The sequence below is a fragment of the Rhinolophus sinicus genome, linkage group LG03 (genome assembly GCF_036562045.2).
Source record: "Rhinolophus sinicus isolate RSC01 linkage group LG03, ASM3656204v1, whole genome shotgun sequence".
Taxonomy (NCBI): Eukaryota; Metazoa; Chordata; class Mammalia; order Chiroptera; family Rhinolophidae; genus Rhinolophus; species Rhinolophus sinicus.
In genome coordinates this window covers 34,314,479-34,329,435 of record NC_133753.1, presented here as the reverse complement: position 1 = coordinate 34,329,435, position 14,957 = coordinate 34,314,479, and the positions used below count along the sequence as shown (strand labels likewise).

Below are 14,957 nucleotides of genomic sequence, written 5' to 3'. Positions count from 1 at the left end.
GTAAGGTATGTGTTCTTTCTCTACGTAATTCCATTTTTGACACTCTACGTATAAGACTGTTTTTAGAAGGAGGTATGCCAATTGCTTGGAGATACTTTTTGTCTTTTTTATTTTGATGGAGTACAGGTAATCAAAATAAAGGTACTTGATTTACTATCATGTATTTTAAGACCGTTATTTATGACTGGTGTTCTTTACCTTTTATGAAGGAATTTTTTATTGCTTGTATGGTTTACTTGGTGAGTTGCTCTTTTTGTTTTTTTCCCCATTCTCATTCCATAATAAATATTGGGAAAATGTTATGGTGACTTCTACACTGTTGGCCACCAAGGATTGCCAGACAGACCTCAAGGTGTTTGCTGGGCCTAATGTGATACTGGGTTTGTTTTGCTTCTTTATAGGACACTGAGTCACTATTCAGCCCAGTTACTACTTCATGCTTGTGCTGCCCATACACCTTCAGTAATTCGAGTTTTGACTGCGAACCTATGAAGGATTATTGGCCACAGGGTGTGAATTGACATTGAAACCTTGGGGCCTAAAGTGTTATTACCTCTCCCTTGTTAGAATACAGGTGTGTGTCAGGTAATGATAAATAGAGTCTCGGCTCAGATCTAGCTCACAGTGGGTCTGCGTTCTCACTTGGTAGTCATTTCCTTAGTTTCAGGATGTGTAATTGGAGTGGACATACATGATATTTGGCAGAACTCTCAGATTGGTTCCTTGACCAGTGGGTAAGGGCTGTCATAGTGGAGAAGGTCCAATGGAAGCTTCTAAAATTGTACCTTCCCCCATCCTGGAAGGGGCAGCAACTCATCTAGTTTTGGATTAACACATATTCTGGGTGCAGGTTTGCTTTTTCTGCTCATAGGGCTGCAACCAGCACCACTCCCTGAGGACTTAACACAGTGTTTAGTCCACCAATATGGTATCTTGAGTAACATTGCCTCTTACCAAGAGTCCGACTTTACAGAAAAGGATATATGACAGTGGGCCTACGTTCATGAATCCATTGATCCTAAGTCATATTCCTCTACCAGTACCCCTTTGGAGTAACAGAGCAGTTGTAATGGACTCATAAAGATATAACTGAGGTGCCAGGTTAGAGGTGCTATTCTATAAGGATGGGCAGCATCCTCCAGGATGCTTTCTGTACCCTAAACATTCAACCATTATGTGGATATGACCATTATATTGAGTATCCCCAATAGGTAAAATACATGGGTTCTAGGACCCGCGTATTTACATGGTCCTGTTACACCCAGTCATTCTGTGGGGGAATTCATACTTTCTTATCCATGTAACTTGAGGCTCTGTGGACTTACAGGTCCTTGTTTCCAGAGGTAGGAATATCCCACTAGGGGACACAGTAAGAACTCCATTAAACTTTAAACCATGCCTGCTGTCTGGTCACTGTGGATTCCTTGTGCCAAAAGGTCACCAAGGGAAAAAGAGGAGTCATCCTGGCAAAAGTGATTGACTGTGATCATTATCACAGTGGGGGCAGGTGAGACTGTTGGCACTCAAGGATTCCACTGGGACATGTCTGGTGCTCCCAAACCCTTTATTATACACTACGGCAGCCACAGCCCAAGACGAGAATGTGATAAGGGTCAGGAGGGTCACCCCACTAGCCAGCTGTCCAGCCAGCTGTCCAGACCAGTAGAAGTGCTAGTGGAAGGTGAGGGGACACTAGAGCAGGATGATTAGTATCGGTTATGGCCAGGAAATCAATGGCAGCATTAGGGTTGTAGTTTGTGCCCCTTTCTTGCAGGTTTTCCATGTTTTCAGAAACAAAAATCCTTAGTAGAATCTTTAAGCTGTTCGCAGCTAGGGTGCACTTACTCTAAGAAGCAAGTAGATTTGCATGGTGAAATTTCCCTGTTCAAATAATCTATTCATTTTTTTTCTGTAGCATTGTCTATATTATTGATTTGTAGGACCTCTTTATGTAGTCTAAATATGATCTTTTATGTATGATGAAAAAGTAATTTCCTAATCTATGGTGTTTTTTTTTAAATTTTTAAAAATTAATTTTTTATTTATTTTGCATTTTTCTTTTTTTTACTAGTTTCAGGTGTACAAAACAATGTAATAGACATTTATCATTTATCTTGCTCACACAGTGATAACCCCCTCCCCCATCTACTAATCCTCTGACATCGTACACAGCCATTACGTTTCCAGTCTCTATTCCTAATGCTGTACTCCGCTTCTGGTAAATATATATATACATATATACATATATACATATATACATATATACAAACTTGTAGTTGACATTCATTATTCAGCTTTAGCTTCAGGTGTACAGTGCAGTGATCAGGCATCTACATCATCCCTGAGATGGTCTCCCTAATGAGACAAGTATCCATCGGATACCCTACAAAATCTTTACATTATTGATTACATTCCCCAAATTAACTTTCATATCCCCGTGGCAATCTTGTGGTTACTGATTGTGCTTTCTAATCCCCTCATATGGTGAGTGTTTTAGTAGTATTGTGTTCACTCCCACCCATATAGAAGTTTTTAATAGTGATAAAATGAAATTTATCAGTCTGCTTTACCTGACTTAAAGCACCTTTAGGAAATTCCTGCCCTGATTTATATATAATCATATAATTACATTCTATAATGTCTTAAGTTTAAAGTTTTCTCTTTTATGTTTAGATCATTAATTCATATGGAATTTATTTTTGTGTATAGTGTGAGAAATAGAGATCTAGTGCTTTTCCCCCCTTATCTAGAAAACCAGTGGTATCCCAATGATTGATTGAGTAGTTGTTTCTTTCTACATTGATTTATAATGCTATTTCTTTCCTGTGCCCAATTCCCATGTATGCATGGATTATTTTTATTTTTAGTCTGTATGCCTCTGTAACTGAAGTATATTTGGTTCTTTTATTTCCTTTTTTGTATTTGGTTCTTGAAGTGTGTTGATAGGTTGGTGGTGCATGAATCCATAGACATCCTTCTGGAATGTCAGTTTTACCTAAAGAATATGAAAACAATTTTGAGCAATTGAATAACCAGTAATTACTTGAAGATGTTTTTCAATGAGAATAAATAGGATTTTATTATGGAGTCAAATTTAACTTTTATGAATTTTTAAGATAATACATGGTACTTGAAGAATGCTGACATTATGGAAGACCATTTGGTACTATGTTCCCAATCTTCTGGGAGGTGAATTTTTCTCTGTCATTCAAGAGAAATTCCCATTGGTGGGAGGGGGTGAGAGAGGACTACTTTATATCCGTACACGAAGTCTTCTTTTTCCCCCGCAAAGTGATCTATTTGTTGTTTCATATATAAATTGTGAGTATTTATACCTTTGTTTTGCTGTGATTTCTGCCTGGAATGTCGTCTTTCTTTTGGATTTAAAAGCCAAAAATTCTTCAAGGCCCAGCTCTATTCAACCCATTTCTTGAGTCCTTTCCCAACTGTAATCCTTGATACTGGCTCCTTTGAACTCTGGTCCTTATTGATCATTCCTTATATTAAATCTTTATTGTAATAGTATTTATTGAGAGTGTTGTATGTGCTTGGTATATTTCTAAACATTTTACCTGTATTAACTGATAAATCTCCTCAACTCTATGAGGCAGATCACATGCCCTCCACCTTCCCAACCCCTGGAAGGTATTAATTTTCTTTTTCACAAGGAAATTGAAGCACAGCGAGGGTTGATAATTTGTTTAGGGTTGCATGCCTAGCAAATGACTAAAGAAAAGGAGGCAAAATGGCTCCAGAACCCGTGCCCTTAACCACCGTGCTCTAAGTTGCTCAATAAATAATTTGCTCAAGGGGTGAATCTACTTCTGTTTTGAACTTAGCAGGCACAGCCTTGTCCTGTGTGTCTTCTTGCCTAACGACACAGTGCATTCTGGAAGGTAGGAATCAAGTAGTATACTTCTTTATATTATGGCTTTATATTTTATACTTCTGTAGGTAGAACCACAAACAATAAGTGCCCAGTAGATATTTGTAGATAATGATAGTGAATTCAGTTTGATCCTTAGACTTGCCATAGTGTAACATTAACCTTATAATTTATTGTCAAATGGATCTAAGCCTTCTCATAATAAGTAATCTAAAGGTTCAAATACTCCAGCATTATAGATAACACTGAGATTTCCTGGTTCTGAAACTGTAGGGTTTGTCTAGATCTGGAGTATTCATTCAGTTGGTAGAAAGATTCCTAGAAATTAAGTGAGGTAGATTTCTGGCCTGCACTTAAACTGTGACCTTTTACAGGTCATTTTGTTTTTTCCACCTGAGAAAGGGGAAAATAATAACTAACTCAGCCTTTATTTTTTTTATTAGTTTCAGATGTACAAAACAATGTAATAGTTAGACATTTATACCCCTTTTATTTATTTTAGTGTATTTTTCCAGGATCCATCAGCTCCAAGTCAAGTAGTTGTTTCAATCTAGTTGTGGAGGGAGCAGCTCACAGTGGCCCATGTGGGGATTGAACTGGCAACCTTGTTGTTAAGAGCACCGTGCTTTAACCAACTGAGCTAACCCGCTGCCCCTCAGCCTTTATTTTTATTTTTATTTTTTTATTTTTTATTTTTTTAAGATTTTTATTGGGGAAGGGGAACAGGACTTTATTGGGGAACAGTGTGTACTTCTAGGACTTTTTTCCAAGTCAAGTTGTTGTCCTTTCAATCTTAGTTGTGGAGGGTGCCGTTCAGCTTTAAGGTGTTGTCCTTTCAGTCTTAGTTGTGGAGGGCACAGCTCAACTCCAGGTCCAGTTGCCTTTGCTAGTTGCAGGGGACGCAGCCCACCATCCCTTGCGGGAGTCAAACTGGCAACCTTGTGGTTGAGAGGACGCGCTCCAACCAACTGAGCCATCTGGGAGCTCAGCGGCAGCTCAGCTCAAGGTGCCGTGTTCAATCTTAGTTGCAGGGGGCGGAGCCCACCATCCCTTGTGGGACTCGAGGAATTGAACTGGCAACCTTGTGTTTGAGAGCCCACTGGCCCATGTGGGAATCGAACCGGCAGCCTTCGGAGCTAGGAGCATGGAGCTGTAACCTCCTGAGCCACTGGACCGGCCCCTCAGCCTTTATTTTTTAATCATGGTTTTTGTATAGATTTTTAAGCTTTTTAGGAGAAAAGTTGTATGCACTTAAAGTAGTATCATATTCTTATACTTTTGTTATAATAACTTATATACCATTATGTTGGTAGAGATTCAAAAGAATGTATTATCAGCAGAGCTGTGCTTTATTTTATGTTTTAGCATGAGAAATTAAAAATTAAGAAACAAAGTTCTTAGCAAAGTATATTTTTTCTTGTAAGGGAACCACTCCTCCTCTACATACCTGTGTGGATACAGATATGTATTTGTATGTTTATTTGCTTAAATATGTGCTTTTGAAAAGTATTGTACCATTTTTTAAAATGCTGAACATAATGTATTTTCAGTTAGCAAAATTACTATGTTACATAAACTTTTGAAGAGATCCTGGAGGATCTCTTGGTTTAAAGCCCTTTAATGGCCACCTCTTGATTTGGGAGTGGGATCGAACTCACCCAAATTACAGGACTGGGAAAGTCATAGTCCTAATAGTTTAAAATAGTAGAATGGTTGCCTGGATAACTGGAGAGGCAAACAAAAGATATCCTCTGTAGCAAGTTAATGTGAGAGTAAGAATCCAGATTTTTCATTCTTTGTTGAAAATCATAAATGAATAGATAAAACTTGATCTTGTGCTAAGAATATATAACTTTGCTTAAAATTTTTTCTATTGACATGAAATTCATATTACGTAAAATTATTCATTTTAAAATGAACATTTAATGGCATTTTGTACATTTACAACGTTGTACAACCACCACCTTTCTGAAACATTTTTATCAACACAAAAAGAAATCCTATACCCATTAAGCATTTACTCCCCATTTTCTCCTCCTGACCAGCACCTGGCAACCGCCAATCTGCTTTCTGTTTCAATGGATTTACCTATTCTGGATATTTATATAAATGTAATCATACATTATGTGACCTTTTGTGTCTGGCTTCTTTCACTTAACATAATGTTTTCAAGGTTCATCCACGTTGTAGCATGTATCAAGACTTCATTCCTTTTTATGGTTGAATACTTCTGTTGTGTGTATATAGAACAATCTGTTCTTCCATTCATATGTTGGTGGACATCTGGGTTCTTTCCTCCTTTTGGTTATTATGAATAGTGCTGCTATGAACTTGCTTGTACATGTATTTGTTTGAGTACCTGTTTTCATATCTTTTGAGTATGTAACTAGGAGTGGAATCACTGGGTCATGTGGTAATTCTGTGTTTAACTTTTTGAGGAACCATCACACTGTTTAACACAGCAGCTGAACCATTTTTTATTCCTACCAGCAATGTATGAGGGTTTAATTTTTTCGTATCCTTACCAACACTTGTTATTGTCTGTTTTTAAAATATTATAGCAGTCCCAGTGGGTATAAAGTGATTTGTATTGTAGTTTTAATTTGCTTTTCCCTAATGACTAATGATGATGAGCATCTTTTGATGTACTTGTTGGTCATTTGTATATCTTTTTTGGGGAAATTTCTATTCATGTCTGTTGCCCAGTTTTTAAATTGTTTGGCTTTTTGTTGTTGAGTTATGAGTTCTTTATATATTCTGAATACTAGACACTTGTCAGATATATGATTTGAAAATATTTTTCCCATTATGTAATTGTCTTTTCACTCCTTTGATGCACTAAATATTAAAAAATTTAATGAAGTGTGTAATAGATCTATTTTTTTTTATTGCACGTGCTTTTGGTGTCATAATTAAGAATCCATTGCCAAATCCAAAGTCATGAAGATTGACACATAGGTTTTCTTCTAAGAGTTTTATTGGTTTAGCTGTTATATTTAGGTCATTGAATAATTTTGAGTTAATTTTTGTATATGGTGTGAGGTAGGGGTTCAACTTCATGTGGCTATAACTTTGATTTTTAAAATAATGAATTAATAATTATTTTATGGTTGTAAATTTCTACAAACATGTCTACTGTATAGTTTTTATACATGTATAATTACTGATAAGATTTATTAATATTTTTGTCTGTAAAATTAGATGTGATAGGTTATTAGTGGATTCAATAAGAATATTGCATATGATAGCATATTTTAAAAATCAGTTTCAGGTGTACAAAGCAACATAATAGTTAGACGTTTACACCCCTCACAAAGTGATAACCACCCCCCACCCAAGGTACTACCCCTCTGACATCTTATGTAACTGTTACAATACCATTTACTATATGATAGCATAGTAACTGGTATTTAAGTATTAAGTTTTGTTTCACCTAAGAAAGTATATAGGTCATATTTCACAAAACTATTTTATACTTTGTCATAAAAATAATGCTTCATATTTGAAAATAGAAGGGCCATTGTTAATATGCAGATTATCTTTGGAATTAATTTCAAAACAGTGAGCGATTCTTAAGAAAGTTTATTTTATCTTAAATTTTTGAAGATAAACAATGGTTTTGCTTATCTCTAGTGTTTTTTGGAAAGAAACAGAAGTTTCTTCTGAGTTTTGATAATATAAAAACCCCGGGTATCAGCTATAATCTTACTGAGGTTTTCTTTATGCTGAGTTCTAACTACCTAGATATTTCCATTCTTAGTCTAGGCCTTAAATTTTGTTTTTCTTTAATTCTGTTGACTACATATATTTCAATAATTAACCAAATCACGAAGCTGGCTTTGTTAATGGAGTTCATAACTTAACCCTCCCATATTCTAACAACTCAGAAACTCTTATCAGAAGTAATGCTTATTAGTGTTTAAAGTTAAAAAAAATTTTGAGGGGGGTTTCGGAAATAAACACTTTTCCTAGAACATGCCCTTGGTATCAAGGAAAATGGAAAAATATGCATTAATTTTGTAAAAATACCAGAATTTAGGATGTTGGAGGTGCTGAATATTTAAGTCATAATTAGGAAATATTCTTTCTTATAGTCTCTGGACAGTTTGAAGAATTATTTGGTCAGATGGAAAAGACTTGATAAATGTAAAGATACAGCTAACAATTATTGAACATTTACTATGTGCTAGATACTGGTTTAAGTTTTTTAATATGTAATAACTCATTTAATTGATTATTGGGTGGTCATTTAATTTGTTAAAAGGTCTGAGTTTTCCATCTTTATTAGTGAAATTTAAAAATAATTGTCCCTATCATTCAAAGAATAAAAAAAAAAATACAAATTTAAAATATGACTTAAGTTTTAAAACAATCTGGGAAACAGGTCTCCAGCTTGTCTATTATATATATTTATATATTTAAAACTACGATTCAACCAATTTTATTTTTTTGTCTATTATATTATTAATTGATGTTTCCTAGTGTTTATTGAATATTTAAAATGATTAATTTAAAATGTTAATAAATATTGAGCAAACTTTGATATACTTTGCTTTCAGGAAACAAAAATGAAAACATTTTTTTGTAATAGAATTTTTTTAGAGCAGTTTTTGACAACAAAACTTACAACAAAATTGAGGAAAAGGTACAGAGATTTCTTATATACTCATTACCAACATCTTTTTTCAGAATTGTACATTTTTTTACCAAGGATAAACCTACACTGACACATCATCCAAAGTCCATTGTGTAATTTAGGGTTTACTCTTGATGTTGTATATTCTATGGGTTTGGACAAAAGTATGGTGACATATATCTATTATAATATCATAAAGAATATTTTCTGCTCTAAAAATCCTCTGTGCTCAGTCTGTTCCTCCCCTACCTACTACTACCCCTGATCTTTTTATTGTCTCCATAGTTTTGCCTTTTCTAGAATGTCATATAGTTGGAATTGTATACTATGTAGGCTTTTCAGATTGGCTTCTTCTTTTTATGGCTTGATAGCTTATACAGTTTAAGGAAAAAATTATACGGTATTAGTTCTCCACAATCTCTCAGTGGAAAGAAGCAGAGGAAATACTTACTAACTTATTCCATGAGGCTAGCATTACCTTAATACCCAAACTAGACAATGGCATTACAAGAAAAGAAAACTACTTTTTCTGTATCTATTGATATGACCATGTGCTTTATCTTTTTTAGACTATGTGATGGATTATGTTCAGTGATTTTTGAATATTGAACCAACCTTGCATACCTGGGTTAAGTCCAGTTGGTGATGGTATATGATTCTTCTTATACTTTTTTGGATTGGCTTTACTTATATTTTGTTGAGGGTTTTTGCATCTATGTTCATGAGAGATAATGGTTTGTAGTTTTCTTTTCCTGTAATGCCATTGTCTAGTTTTGGTATTGCCTCTGCTTTTTTCCTCTGAAAGAGATTGTGGAGAATTGGTGTAATTTCTTCCTGAAATGTTTGGTAGAATTCACCAGTGAACCAATCTGGACCTGGTGCTTTCTGTTTGGGAAGGTTATTAATTATTGATTCCATTTTTAATAGACACGGGCCTATTCAGATTATCTTTCTTCTTGTGTACATTTTGGCAGATTGTGACTTTGAAGGAATTTGTCTAGGTTATCAAATTGGTGGGCATAGAGTTGTTTATAATATTCTTTTATTATCCTTTAAATTTCCATGGAATCTATAGTGCTGTCCTCGCTTTCATTTCTGCTATTAGGAACTTGTGCTCTCTTTCTTATCTAGCTTGGCTAGAATCTTACTGATTTTATTGAATTTTTTCCCCCAAAGAACCTGTGTTTTGGTTTTGTTAATATTCTTTATTGATTTCCTGTTTTCAATTTCATTGATTTGTGTTTCAATTTTTATTTTTTTTTCTTCTGCTTGCTTTTGATTTAATTTGCACTTTTTTTAGTTTCCTCAGGTAAAAGCTAGATTATTGATTTTAGATCTTTCTTTCTAATATATACAGTCAATGCTATAAATTTCCTTCTAAGTACTCCTTCACTCTATCCCACAAATTTTGCTAAATTTTATTTTCATTTTCATTTATTTCAAAATATTTTAACATTTTTCTTGAGCGTTCTTCTTTGGTCCATGTATTATTTAGAAGTGTGTTTAATCTCTAAGCATTTTGAAATTCTTCAGCAGTCTTTCTGTTGATTTCTAGTTTATGTAATTCCATTTGTGGTCTGAGAGCAGACATTGTATGATTTCTGTTCTTCTAAATTTGTAGAGGTATGTTTTTTGACTCCAAATGTGGTCTGTCTTGGTGAATTTCCCATGTGATCTTGAGAAGAACGTGTAGTCTGTTGTTGGATGAAGTATAGATGTTAATTATCCAGTGGATTGATGGTGTTGTTGAGTTCAACTATGTTAATATTCTGCCTGTTGGATCTGTTTATTTCTCATAGAGAAGTGTTAAAGTTTCCAGATATAATAGAGGATTTATCTATGTTTCCTTCCAGTTCTGTCAGTTTTGGCCTCACATATTTTGATGTGCAGTTGTTAGGCACATGTACGTTAAGGAGTGTTGTGTCTTCTTAGAGTATTGACCCCTTTATTGTTACGTAATTCCTTCTTTATTCCTGATATCTTTTCTTGCTGTTAAGTCTGCTCTGTCTGAAATTAATATTGCCACTCCTCCTTTTTTTTTGATTAGTGTTAGCACAGTTTATTTTTCTTTACTATTTACTTTCACCATTTACTTTATGTGACCTTATATTTAAAGTGGGTTTGTTGTAGACAACATATTGTTGGGATTTGTTTTTTGATCCACTCTGACAATTTGTGTCTTTTAATTGGTGCATTCAGACTATTGATATTCAAATTGATGGCTGATACAGTTAATGTCAACATATTCATTACGATTTTTTATTCTTATTTGTTGTTCCTTTTTTTGTCTTCTACTCTTTCTGTCTTTTGTGTTTTTAACAGCATTTTATGTGATTCCATTTTCTGTTTTTCCTTAGCATATGCTACACTTTTTTTTTTTTTTACTTTTGTAGTGACTGCCCTAGAGTTTGCAATATACATTTACAACTAATCGAAACCCAAATTAATCCACTTTCAAATAACGCTGTACCACGTCACAGGTAGTGCAAGTACCATATAACAAAGTAATCCTAATTCCTTCACCCATCCCTTGAATCATTGCTTATCATTCATCTCACTTATGTATCTTCATACATAAGCATATATGTGCACATAATGTATATAGATAAGTATACATAATCAAATAGATTGTTGCACTTGTTATTTTGAACAAAATATATTTGTTGTTGAAAATGTTATTTGTTAGATTAATTAAGAATAAGAAAAATAAAAGTTTTTATTTTACATTCACTTATACCCTTTCTTTATGTAGATCAGAGTTTCTGACCGATTACTTCCCTTCTCTCTAAAGAACTTCTTCTAAACATTTCTTGCAAGGCAGGTCTGTTGCCAACAAATTCCCTCAAAATTTGTCTGATAAAGTCTTTATTTCTCCACTTTGGAAGGATAACTTCTCAGGGTACTGAATTTTAGGTTGGAGGTGTTTTTCTCTAAATAACTTAAATATTTCACTCCATTCTCTTGTGCGTTTTCTGAGAAGTCGAATGTAATTCTTAATTTTGTTCCTCTGTAAGTAAGGTGTTTTGTTCCTTTGGCTTCTTTCATGACTTTTTCTTTATCTTTGCTTTTCTGTAATTTGAAAATAATATGCTTAGGTGTAGGGTTTTTTTTTTTTTTTGCATTTATCCTACTTGGTGTTCTCTGAGCTTCCTGGATCTTTGGTTTGGTGTCCGATGTTAATTTGGGGGAAATAGTCAGTTATTATTTCCAATATTCGGTTCCTTTCTCTCTTCTTTTTCTGATATTCCCATTGCATGTATGTTATTCCTTTTATATTCTGGATATAAAATATAGTCCTTGGATATTCTGTTGTGTTTTTCAGTCTTTTTTATTTTTAGTTTTCAAGGATTCTATTGATATATCCTCTTGCTGAAAGATTCTTTCCTCAGCTGTGCCCAGCTTATTAATAAGCTGCATTGTATCTCTTTTTAGTTCTTTCTTAGAATTAACATCTCCCTGTTTACATTGCCCATCTGTTCTTTTATGTTGTCTACTTTATCTTCTAGAGCCTTTATCATATTAATCACAGTTGTTTTAAATTCCCAGTCTGGTAGGTAATTCTTTTTTTTTTTTTTGTCATCAAAATGTGTTTATTGAGATGGTTCCTCACTCTCTCATCTTGGTGTTTTAGTGCTGCCTCATTTGGAAGGAGCATCCCTCTGCAAGCCTTGCTTTTCCTCCTGTAGGCTGATAGGAGGCAGTGGAACAGCCAACACACAAAACTACTGTTTTGTGCTTGACTAAAGATGGTAGTGATTTTATAGCATCCTGGGCATTTCACATCCATGAAGCAGGAATTGGGGCTCTGCATCAGGTGCTTCTTCTTGTGTTTCCTCTTCTCTTCTGGAGAGGGATGAAGGAGATCCTTAGTGAGAGGCATTTTTGTGTGGGGAGGTTGTAGTGCTGGAAAGGTGCTGGTAATTCTTACATTTCTGCCATGTCTGGTTCTGATGACTTTCTGTCTCTTCTAATTGTGTTATTTGCCTTTTGGTATGGCTTGTAATTTTTTTCTTGATAGCCAGACATGATGTACTATGTAAAAGGAATTGCTGTAAGTAGATGTTTAATAATGTTGTAGTGTGGTGTGGGGGGAGGGGAAGCAGTCTGTATTACTATAAGATCTCAGTATTTTTAAGGAGCCTTTGCCTCTGGACTGTGAACTGCACATGTGTTTCTCAGTTTTTTCTTCTCTTTAGATGGGACAGGATGACTAGAGGGGGTATGTCCCTTCTCCCAGGTGAATTAGGTTCTGATAATACCCCACCTGGTTAGGCTCTGGTTAATTAATATCTCCTGAGGGCAATCCTTGTTGACAAGAATACAGTACACTGGTATATTTCTAAATGGTTCCTTTCTGTGCCTGCTCCCTTTTACATATAAATTATGATTGAATTAAGGTTCATTTGTTCTTTATAAATAAACCTTTATTGATCACGTATAGCCTGGTTTTCAGACAGTTTGGTTTCAGTAGATTTAATAATCTTAAAAATTACTGAGGACTCCTTAAGAGCTTTTATTTATGAAGGTTTTATCTGTTAACATTTACCATATTGGAAATTAAAATTCAGAAAATTTGAAAATATTTGTTAGGTACCTATTATGTATTAACATAAATAACGTATATTTATGAAACGTAACTATATTTTTCCAAAACAAAATAATTTTGTGAATGACTAGCATTGTTTTACATTTTTACAGATCTCTTTAACATTTGGCTTAAGAGATGACAGCTGGATTATGATATCTGATCCTCCGGTGAATCTATTGTTACATCTTTTGGTTGAAATATACTTGTATGAAGATGATCTAGCCTCCATAGCTATGTAGTTAGAAAAGAGATAAACCAGCACTAGCCTTTTCAGATATTTGTAGATATTCTTTGGCCTACTTAGGTAAATATATGTTTAGTTCCTTTGAATCATTGTGAAAGTAAAGGTAATGTCTTATTTAGTGCAGGACCTGCATTTCTGGAAATTGTAGTATTTATTGAATTTGCCCTTTCCTTTCCCAAGGTGGAGTTAATAGTAATGGTCCCTGTGGAATACATTCTTGGCTTGGTATACTGGCAATTTGTTCTCTTTAAATTCTCCAAAGCCCTGGTGGCCATGATGTATTCCTTTACTATTCATGTAATTGTTTGTCAGTTCTCCCAGTTTGTAGTATTATTTCTGAAGCCTTTCATAAAGTTAGCTAGAGGACTTTTCTTACAATTTCTAACTGAACTTAACCCTGTTTCCTCAACAATATCCTTGAAGGGACACCAAATCTCTACAAAACTTGCATCTTAATGTCCGACCCTATCACCTGCACATACTTTTTGGCTGTTCTGGGTCAAAACTATTCGTCAGTGGCAGAAAGAATGGGTACAGCAGAGTAGAATCCACATCATTCAGAATATGCTTCGCTCAGGACAATGAAGTTAGAGCTCTCCTTGGCTTAGAGCATTTGGAGTATGGTGTGTTGGCACTCACTGGCCAAGAGTGTGCAGTATAATTTGTTGCGCTATTGCTTATTGGCTGAGAGCTTATGATAGTGTACATTTATTAAAGAGTTTCATTTGTTCTCTTCCTACCATTGTATTATAAGCCCTTATGCACAAAGTTGGTGTTATTCTCTTTGTATCCTTCATGTTGCGAAAGCTAATTGATTTTGGATATGTTGAGTTTGAGGTAACTTTATTTTTCAAAACAAAAAATATGCCCATGGGACACCAAAGAGGGATTGTGCAGTAGGCAGTGCTTAACAGTAACTCAAGAGATACTTTTGGGCCGGATAGATGTACTCACCAGGGGGCATTATTATAGGTCGTTGTGAAAGTTGAGAGTAAGAGTAAGATTGAAGGAGAAAATGTGGAATGTGAAGAGGACCGTGGTCAGGTCTCACTAGGTATCTGACTTTAAGCCAGATATTTGACTCCCTGTGCTCACTGTCTTCATCTGGATAGTAAGGAAAAGGCTATCTACATCACAAGATTTTTAATACATGTTATTTTCATTCTAGCTTTTTTACATTTCCAACCTCTTTTTAGAAAATATTTACAATGCTGTTCAAGAAAGGATTTAAATTTGGCTTAGGGGCTTACTGGGCAAGAAGGCAAAAAGAGAAATTGGATGGATTCCATGGTCCTTACTATTTGTAAGGAAGATACAAACCCACTGTGGGGGGGGGGGTCATGTTTTCTTGGCACAACTATACTAAATTATTAGCTCTTTTCCCCCCGTGTATAAATATTTGTATATATAGCTCTATTTTTCTGGCTCAAAGTGGGCTTAAACATATTCTTTGCTTGTTAGTTGTAAATTGCTATGCTAAATGGTAATAGCCGACAGAGATTGATTAATTATTAACTGTGAGTTCTAAGACAATGAACAAAAATGGTAAACATAATTTTTTTCTTAATTTTGAGAATGAAATTTCTTCCCACTCCCATCAGGT

At 34.8% G+C, this 14,957-nt stretch overlaps 1 protein-coding gene and 1 pseudogene across 1 annotated transcript in view; one reads left to right on the top strand and one right to left on the bottom strand.

Moving 5' to 3' along the window:
* The window catches only part of MNAT1 (MNAT1 component of CDK activating kinase), a 175,916-nt gene that overhangs the window by 38,358 nt on the left and 122,601 nt on the right, over window positions 1-14,957 (top strand). The window lies entirely within an intron of this gene.
* LOC109457699 (small ribosomal subunit protein eS27) lies at window positions 12,150-12,402 on the bottom strand (annotated as a pseudogene).